Source organism: Dipodomys merriami, unplaced genomic scaffold, assembly GCF_024711535.1.
Source record: "Dipodomys merriami isolate MVZ:Mamm:240054 unplaced genomic scaffold, mDipMer1.0.p SCAF_3302, whole genome shotgun sequence".
Classification (NCBI taxonomy): Eukaryota; Metazoa; Chordata; class Mammalia; order Rodentia; family Heteromyidae; genus Dipodomys; species Dipodomys merriami.
Window position 1 is genome coordinate 5,001 of NW_027204830.1, and position 9,722 is coordinate 14,722.

The window sequence follows — 9,722 nt, forward strand, 5'->3', positions numbered from 1 at the left end:
CGGGCCGGCAGGACGGCGCGCCCGGGCGTGGCACGACCGCACGGCGCCCACACACCGCGAACCCGACCCCACGACCCCCCCCCACACCTCCTTCCCGCCGGGCGGGGGGGGCGGAAGGAGCAGAGAGGGAACACGGGCAAACCGGGGCATCCGTCTGTCTCTCCACGGGGACCAGACGTCAAGGAGCGTGAGCGAGGAGAGGGCAGAACCCCACCCCTCCCTCCCGGCCAGCGGGCGATGGCGAGGAGGAGACGGGGAGCCAACGAGGGGGAGCGAGGGCGGCGAGGCGGATCCCGGGTCGCCGCACACCAGAACGACCGGGCGGGCCCGACCGGCCCCGAGAGCGCACACAAGGGTGGGCGCGGAGCGGGCGCGGGAAGGGAGGGAGGCGCGGACCTCGATCCGGGAGACCGAGGCCGCCCGACCAGCGAACGCCGGCAGCGACCGGGAAGACCGACACCGGCGGGCCAAGCCGGCCGCCGACGCGACCCAACCGCCACCATCCGGGACGGCGGCGCGGGCACACGGGCGCAAGCAGGCCACCGCGCGGTGACGAGCAGAGAGAGGAAGAGCACGGAGAGGGCAGGGGAACCCGTGGCCGGGGGGGGGGAAAGGGCACCACACCGCACCCAAAGCGCGAGGGCACCGCATCACCGACACCCCGCCTGCCGGCCCGGCGGGCACGGGAGCGGCGGCGCGCACACACGGACGGGGAGGAGAGCCAGGCCCCTTCCCCGCCCGGAGGCGGCGCGCCGACGTCCACGGTCCAGCCGGCCAGCCGGCCGGGTCGCGCGTGGCACACACCCGAGCGGCCAGAAAGCCGAGGGTGACGCGCACAACGCAACGCACGCCACACGGCCACGGGGTTTTTCTCCGCCTCCCTCAGAAGCCGGCCCGAATTCACTCGCTCGCACGGACGCGGGGGCCGAGCGCACAACGACCCGCGCCACCGCGGACCGGCGGTGCCGGCAAGGGGTCGGGGGTCTGCGGCGACGACCCGTCGGCGACAAGTCACACCGGCCAACGGCGGCGGCCGGAGGCGGCGGCAGGGACCCCGGGAGGCGGGCGACACCAAACCCAACGCACGCGAGCACGCTCACGCGCGGACACCGCCGGCACAGAGCGGACGGGGCCAGGCACGGGAACCGGGGTCGCGACGGGCACGCGGCGGCGACACGCCGGGAGAGCACAACGCCCCGGATCCGGGACCGGGGCGGGGGACGAAGCCACACGGCTCGAGACGGAGGAGACGATGCGGGCAAGCCTCTGGCACGGCGAGCAGGAGGGAGGCGCGGGAACCCGGGACGACATCGCGCAGGCACGCGAGGCGGCGCCCAGCGGGAGGAGACACGTCACGCCGGCTTCGGGCCCCCGGACGGCCAACTCCCGAGCGAGGGACGCACGCGGGAATCTCACCGCCACCGCCCCCGTGGCGTACCGGCGGTCCCGCTGGCAGGAGCCCTCGCGTCGTGAGCAAAACCGATCCGGGAAGACCCTTCAAAAGCCACCGCCGCCGCGACGACGTGCCTCCCCCACACCGGGAGAGCAGCCTCACGAGCCGAGCGCCGTCCCCCCCACCAAGAGAACACACCACACACGCCCAACTCGACCGTCCGCCGGTGGCCGGCCACCAAGGCCAAACCGGTGAGGATCGCGGAAGGCTGATGCGGGTGAGGAGGGCATGCCGGAAGCCCAATAAGAGCAGCGGGGAGGGTCATCGGGTCGGGTCACCGGGGTGAGAGGCGAGCGAGCGAGCGAGCGGCCACCCCCCCCACGGGCGGGTGGCGCAGCCGCAAACCAGCGGGGAGGTGAGACCTTTCCGGGCACAGCCGGCACGCCAGGGAAACGAACGCGGGATCTCACCACCCCCAACTCCTGGGCGGTCCCGCGCAACGCCTGGGACACCGAGCCGGCCGACCAGCGGACCGGAAACCCCCACCGCGGCAGCGGCGGGCCCCCCCAAAAGAGGCCCGAGAGGGAAAAGGCAGCTCGCACACGCCTCAAAGACCCCGCGAGCGCCCGCGGAGCCACCCGCGCCAGCAGGGCCCCACCGCACCCATCCACACCGCCGGACACGGCACCCATCATCGACCGCCTCTTTTTCGGCCGCGTGAGCAAGGGCCCACACACACCGGGATCCTCGGCTCCGGAGGGCCAGAACCCCCCCGAGCGGCACACCACCACGGGCACGGCGGCCCCGGAACACCGCGGGGCCCGGCGCCCGGCACGGCGCCGTCGTCGCCAACGGGCGGCGGCCCACACAGACGCTCGGGAACAGCGTCGCCAGGGGCCGGAGGGGGAGGGGGACGGGACCCCCCAAAAACCCCACGGCACCCCAAGCACGAGGCCGGGAAGCCACACACCACACGCCCTCGCATCGCGACCCAGCACAGGCTCCAGGCTCCGCCACTCGACACACCGCGCGCGAGGCAGGGGCGGGGACGGATCGGGAACGTCCTCCACTCACCACACCAGACGACGGCCCGGGAGAGGCCCCGCGGGACCCTCCCCCAGCTCGGAGGGGGGAGGCGCGGGCACGCAGTTACCAACGCGGGCAGCCACTAACGCTCAAAAGCGGGACAGGGAGCGGCAGGGCCGCGGGAGCCCATCGGGGGCGGGCCCCCGCCAACCCGGCAGCGAACGCCGCCTCCCGAACGAGGATCGCTAGAGAACCTCTCCTCACTCTGAGGGTGGCCCGCACCCAACCCCGACGGGAACCCCGCCGGGACCAGCACACATCAAAGGCGTCCATCCTTCCCACCACGGGTGGCAGGGAGGGGTGGGGCGGGGGGGGGTCTGCGGCAGCAGCAACACCAACCCTGGTCGGTCGGCCTTGCCGTGCGGGGCCAGAGCAAAGTCGCGCACACGGGCGGGGAAGCCCGCACAGGCCCGGCTCGCCTCCCACTGCAACATCTCAGGTCCCCCGGTGCAACAAGAGCCAGGTGACACGGCAGGGAAGACAAGCCAGGACCAGGGCCGGCAGCTCATGCGGGGAAGCCACCCGCCCGGCGCAACAAGGGAAGAGCGCTCCTCCTCTGGGGAACCGCCTCGACCCCCCCCCAGCAGAGACGTCAATCTCTGCGATAACTTTTTTCTCACTCGCACAAGCCCCACAAACCCAAGGACGGCCGGGACACACCACGGGCAGCAGGCTGGCACAAGGCAACGGACAACGCCGGGATCGGGAACGACACCACCACTCAGCCTCAGGCACCTGAGAGAACCGACCGGGAGCGTTCCGGGAGCACCGCAAGAGGGCAGAGCGCGAGGCGCGGCTTTTCACACCACACAGCACGGGCAAGCACGGAGCACCGACCCTCCCTCTCCGCGGAGAGAGCCGACCCCCGTGCCGATAACGAGTCACGGGAAGAGAGGAGCAAGATCAGGGGCGCCCCCCCTCCTCCAGCGTGTACAAGTCCCCGACCTCACGGCGAGGGCAGGGAGAGCGCAGCCGGACCCGGTTGCCGCACCCCTGCCTCCCCGCACACCACCGGCGCCGGCACGGTGGGACGGTGAGGGCAGGGGCCCACGGGCAGAACGAGAAGAGCGGTCCCATTCGCCATGAATGTCCGTCCCTCGCCTGGCGCAGCTTAGGCCCGGGCCCGAAGGAGATCGCAACGTCACCACATCAATCACACCGAGGGGGCGGAGAAGACAGCCACACGGCACTCGGGAGGCGGTGGGGCCCAGGAAGCTCGGCTCCCGAGAGGGCCAACAGCCTGGGATAAAAGCGTAGCCAGGACAGACAACCTTTCGTGAGTAACGAGCGAGGTAAAAGGAAAAAAAAAAAAAAAAAAAAGAAAAAAAGGAAAAAAAAAACTTAAAAAAATAAAAAAATAAAAAAAGTACCACGGGCTTCAGCGTCCCTGGCGCTCGGGATTACCAGGACACCTCCACCGGGCACAGAGCCGAAAGAAGCTAGAGAGGAAAAAAAGAAAAAGAAAAAGAACCACGGACAGCGCTCGGGAGTAGCGCAGGTCAGCGGCCGACCAGGCCCGCCATCGGGAAGCGGCAGGTCGGGGGAGTTGGAGCTAGGGGCGATAGGGGGGAAAAAAAAAAAAAAAAAAAGCCACGGAGGTCGGACGAGCACGACGGCAGGACGGGGATGCCGCACACGCACAGGCAAGGCAAGGCAGGACTCGCCCCCCGCCTTTTCCTCCTCAAGCCGGCCACGGCGAGGGAAGCACACCGCGCGGGCCTACCTATGCACCCCAGGCAACCAACCACTCTCCTCCTCGGCGTGCCGAGGCAAGGGCCAGAATCCGGCACCGGGAGCGGGGGAGAGATCAAGGACGACGGGACTCACTCAGCCACCAACCAACCACCACCACCACCACCACCACCACCACACCCACGAGCCACCACAGGGGCAAGGCCTGCTCAGGGCAGCGGGAGCCCGGGGTGCGGGGGGAAGGGCAGGGGGACCCGGACCGGGAAGAGACGGGAAAGGCCCGGCACACAGCATCCGAGAGAGCCCCAAAAGACCCGCTGACAGCCACCGGGACACAGCATGCCAGCACCCTCCTGCAGGTACAAAATCCTCACGTCACCACGCCAAAACCAGCTGGTCACGCAGGGGCGACAACTCGCTGGCGACAGGGACCTCTCGGAAACCACATCGGGGACACCTGTCCCCAACACGTCCCCAACAGAGCCAGACACGGAACTCTCAGGGACAGCTGGTCGACCACATAAAGGCGAAGACAGACGAAGAGAGAGGGCGGGAGCGGGGTCAGGGGACGCACCCGCCCCACTACCCCGGGTGCGCACGGGCTCACGGCACGAGCGGCACGGGGAGCCTTCCCCCGGCAGACGCGAGGCACCCACTCCGAGAGGCACCCAGCCACCACACCCACACCGCGCGGGGTCGGTGGTGAGCGCCCTGCCGCCAGCACGCACACACGCGGGACTCCCGGGCTCGGGTCCCCGACTCCCGAGGTGCTCCCTCCACCTCGACTTTTCCCCTACGCAGGGCCCACCGGGCAAGTCCCCGCCATCGCGCACACCGCAGACGGTAGGTAGGTAGGTCCCGGCCCCGAGGCTCGCCTCGGCCGTGCCCACGGCTCCTCGCGCCGGAGAAGTCTGTCCTCCGGCCTCCGGGGCCGTGGAGAAGGCCGTGGAGGAAGGCCACACGGGGCCGGCGACCCAGGCCCTCGCGCCCGGCACGCGCCAAGCGCTCACTCGGAGGTGACTCCGACGACCATCCTATGTCGGGGAGGGGCGGGGTGTAGGTCCCGGCCCCGAGGCTCGCCTCGGCCGTGCCCACGGCTCCTCCCGCCGCAGAGGTCTGGCCTCTGGCCTCCGGGGCCATGGAGGGAGACCACACGGGGCCGGCGACCCAGGCCCTCGCGCCCGGCACGCGCCAAGCGCTCACTCGGAGGTGACTCCGACGACCATCCTATGTCGGGGAGGGGGGGGGGGTGTAGGTCCCGGCCCCGAGGCTCGCCTCGGCCGTGCCCACGGCTCCTCCCGCCGCAGAGGTCTGTCCTCCGGCCTCCGGGGCCGTGGAGGGAGACCACACGGGGCCGGCGACCCAGGCCCTCGCGCCCGGCACGCGCCAAGCGCTCACTCGGAGGTGACTCCGGGGAGGGGGGGTGGTCCGAGTCCGGGCCGGGACCGGCCCCACCACCTAGCGGCTCACCCGGGGACCCTTTCCCCCGACTCCCGAGACGTCCCTCGTACTCTCCTTCTTTCGCCCTCAAAGACCAGAGTCCAGGGAGGGGAGGAGGACAAGGCGTCGGGCCCAGACAGAACTACGGGAGGGGAGGAGGACAAGGCGTCGGGCCCAGACAGAACTACTGGTCGACCCGACCAAGCCGCCACCCCCGGCACAGACCGGGCACGGAAGAGAGAGCGGCGACTCACGGCCCCACCCCGCGCTCGCCTGCGGGCGCAAAGTCCGACAGAACAGCCGCCCCGGCGCCACAGCGACACCACGGCGACAGTCGCGCCCGGCACCCGGTAGAGGCCGGGCCTCCGCCCGGCTCGCTGCCGCCAGACCTCCTCCTTCACTCGCTCGCTCGGCTGAGAACGAGGGGACTGTCATATCAAGGCGGACGCCAGGGGGAGCACGACAACCGCCTTCCAACGACCGACTCCACCGAGCCGCCGTACCCCGGATCGGCGCGCGCCGGCCGGCTCTGAGCTCCGGAGACACAGAACACGGAAACGAATCGCCTCACTCCCCACCGCCACGCACCGAGAGGCACAACCTAGGTCAGGACCTGCAGCCGGGTCCTCTCTGCGACCTCACGAACGACACCAGAGCCACCAGAGACCTAGACCGAGATCGAGCCGCCGCCGCCGCCGCCGCCGCCAGCGACCAAAGTGAAACCAGGAACCAGGACGGGAGTCGCCCGAACGGAGCGGCCCGAACCCGAGAACCGGGAAGCCGGGATCGGTCCCAAGCAGGAAGGGGCGGCAAAGACGGCAGGCCTGCACCACGAGAGAAAACGAACCGGCCACCCGCACGACCTCCGCCGCCCGTGGCAAGACCCCCACCCCCACCCAACATGGCCAGAAAAGGGCAAGTGAGCGCTCGTCCCACCGTCTGCCCGCCCGTCTTTTTTTTTTTTTTTTGGGGGGGGGGTGTTTGTACGTTTTGTTTTCTTTTTCCCCCAGATGGAAACCAGAAAGAAACAACAACAACAACAACAACAACAACAACAACAACAACAACAACAACAACAACAACAAAAAACTCCCAAAGATGGGTCGGCTCCAGCAAGAGACGAGCCCTCGGGAGGCACCCCGCTCACTTGTGAAAGTCCGCCGCCCGCCCGCCCCACAACACGCTCCCTCCCCCCGCCCCCACCCGCCCCCCCCCCCCCTTCACAGGCAGGGAAAGGGCAGGGGGAAGGCCAGAGAGAGGTTTCTTCTAACACAGAGAGGGTAGGTACACGTCACGCACACAGGTCTGGAAACCCACGGTGACAGCGCCATGGGAAGCGTGAGTCCACTCACCCATCACTAAATGACAGGAAAGCCAAACGAGAGCCGCTGGCTGGGCAGAAAAGGCCTTTGACAAAATTCAACATTCATTCATGCTAAAAGCTCTGGAGAAAATAGGAATAGAAGGAACATTTCTAAAAACAATAAAAGCCATTTATGACAGACCAATAGCCAATATTATACTTAATGGGGAAAAGCTACAACCAATTCTCCTAAAATCAGGAACAAGGCAAGGATGCCCACTGTCTCCACTCCTCTTCAATATAGTCCTAGAACCCTTAGCCAGGGCAATAAGGCAAGAAAAAGACATTAAAGGGATCCGCATAGGGAAAGAAAAAGTTAAACTATCCCTTTTTGCAGACGACATGATACTATACCTCCACGATCCCTAAAAGTCCATCCCGAATCTCTTAGAAATCATAACTCTCTTCGTCAAAATAGCAGGATACAAAATAAACCCACAAAAATCAGTTGCCTTCCTATACACTGATAATGTACAGGAAGAGAGGGAAATAAAGGGAGCAACCCCATTCACAATAACCTCCCGAAAAATAAAATATTTAGGAATTAACCTAACCAAAGATGTAAAAGAACTATTTAATGAGAACTATAAAAAGTTAAAGAAAGAAATTGCAGAAGACACTAGGAAATGGAAAGACCTCCCATGCTCCTGGATAGGCCGACTTAATATAGTAAAGATGGTAATACTTCCAAAACTAATATACAAATTCAACGCAATTCCTATTAAAATCCCAATGACGTACATCACTGAAATACAGAAAACAGTCCAAAAATTCATATGGAACAACAAAAGACCTAGAATAGCCAAAACAATTCTAGGGGATAAAGACAATATGGGAGGGCTATCCATGCCGAACTTCAAACTCTACTACAGAGCTATAATAACAAAGACAGCATGGTACTGGCACAAAAACAGACCCGAAGACCAATGGAACAGAATAGAAGATCCAGAAATAAATCCACAGGCCTACAGCCAGCTGATATTCGACAAAGGAGCCAAAGACATACAATGGAAGAAACACAGCCTCTTCAACCGCTGGTACTGGGAAAACTGGGCAGCCACATGCAGAAAACTAAAAGTGGACCCCAGCCTATCACCATGCACCAACATCAACTCAAAATGGATTAAAGACCTTAACATTAAACCTGAATCTCTGAAACTACTGCAGGACAGAGTAGGAGAGACACTTGAACTAATAGGCACAGGAAGGAACTTCCTGAACAGAGTCCCAGGGTCACAACAAATTGGAGAGAGACTCGACAAATGGGACTACCTTAAAATAAAAAAAAAAAAAAAAAAACAAAAACAAAAACAAAAAAACAGCTAGCCTTTTCTAATAGGCTCTGCCACTCTCTCTGGAGCAGGATTCGGGGCATGAGGCGATGAATCTGAACCCGACACACAGGTGTTGGAGGGTAGAGGCATCTTCACTCACATGCCTGTGGTGGAGGACCTGGACCCGAGTGTGGCGGTGCACAGTGGGTGTGGGTGTGTGTGTCTGTGACTCTGTGTGTGTGTGTCTGTGACTCTGTGTGTGTGTGTGTGTGTGTGTGTGTGTGTGTGTGTGTGTGTGTGTGTGTGTGTGTGCGCGCGGGGCTGGGGGGAGGGCAGGTAGGGAACCCTAGGAGGAAAGACAGGGAGAGACAGACGAGGGGCCCCGGCCCAAACAGAGTGGGGGGGGTCAGAGGGGCGATCCTATCTCCCGGGGGGGGGGGGGTGAAGCATGGTTAGAACCCACAGGCCCGGCGGGCGTACTTCTCTTTGGAGTTCGCACTGGGAACATATGCGGGCAGAAGCGCCCCAGCACACACATCGCATCGCAGACGGGTAGAGAGGCAGAGCCAGGGGGTCAGGCATGGTAAACACTCTATTCCGTCAACACACACACACACACACACACACACACACACACACACACACACACACACACACACACACACACACACACACACACACACACCCCTTAGGGTGTGTGTACAATATCCACAAGGTAAAAGTTTATTCATCCATTCCCCAAAGAAGAAGAAGAAGATTATGTCAGTTACAGGGAAGTAGATGGATGGACTGATGGACTAGGAGCGGCGGGGGGGGGGGGGGGGGGGGCAGAGGGGGGGGGTGCCGGCGGCGGCGGAGAAGAACCTAGAACAGGTGATGCCAGGGGAAGACAGACCGGCGGAGAGACAGACAGACCGACCAACCAACGGCACCTGTTTTCTCTCCTACGTGGATGCTAGACCTAAACTATAACTGGACATGGTAAGCTACACAGCACTCCGGGCAAACAGAGTGTGTGTGTGTCCCCGTGTGTGTGACACACATACTGTCCTTTTGTCAGAAGGTGTAACTTCTCTGAGCATTTAAGATATTGCAGAGAAGACACAAGACGTAATATCCGTAAGTGGCACGACTGTGAACGTATTATAACAACCGGACGTGTGAGGACCAAAGCTGGAATTAGGAGGACAGAAATGTACCTGTCCTCACGCTTTGGGTCATGATCACAAGTACATTTGGTTTAGGATCTTTCAAAACACATCGATGTATCCTTCTGGACACGATGGTCTAGGACCACACTAGTCAATAGCCACTTCAAAGCCAGATCCGCGGTTGGATACGTTTCAATTGGCTTATATTGCATCCTCCAATATTTTTCTCTTCTTTTTATTCTACCTTCTCACTAAAGATCCAGTGGTATAAAGCTACTTTTATTCTCTTAATATTCCATAACTGAAGTGATCTGCTTTGTTTT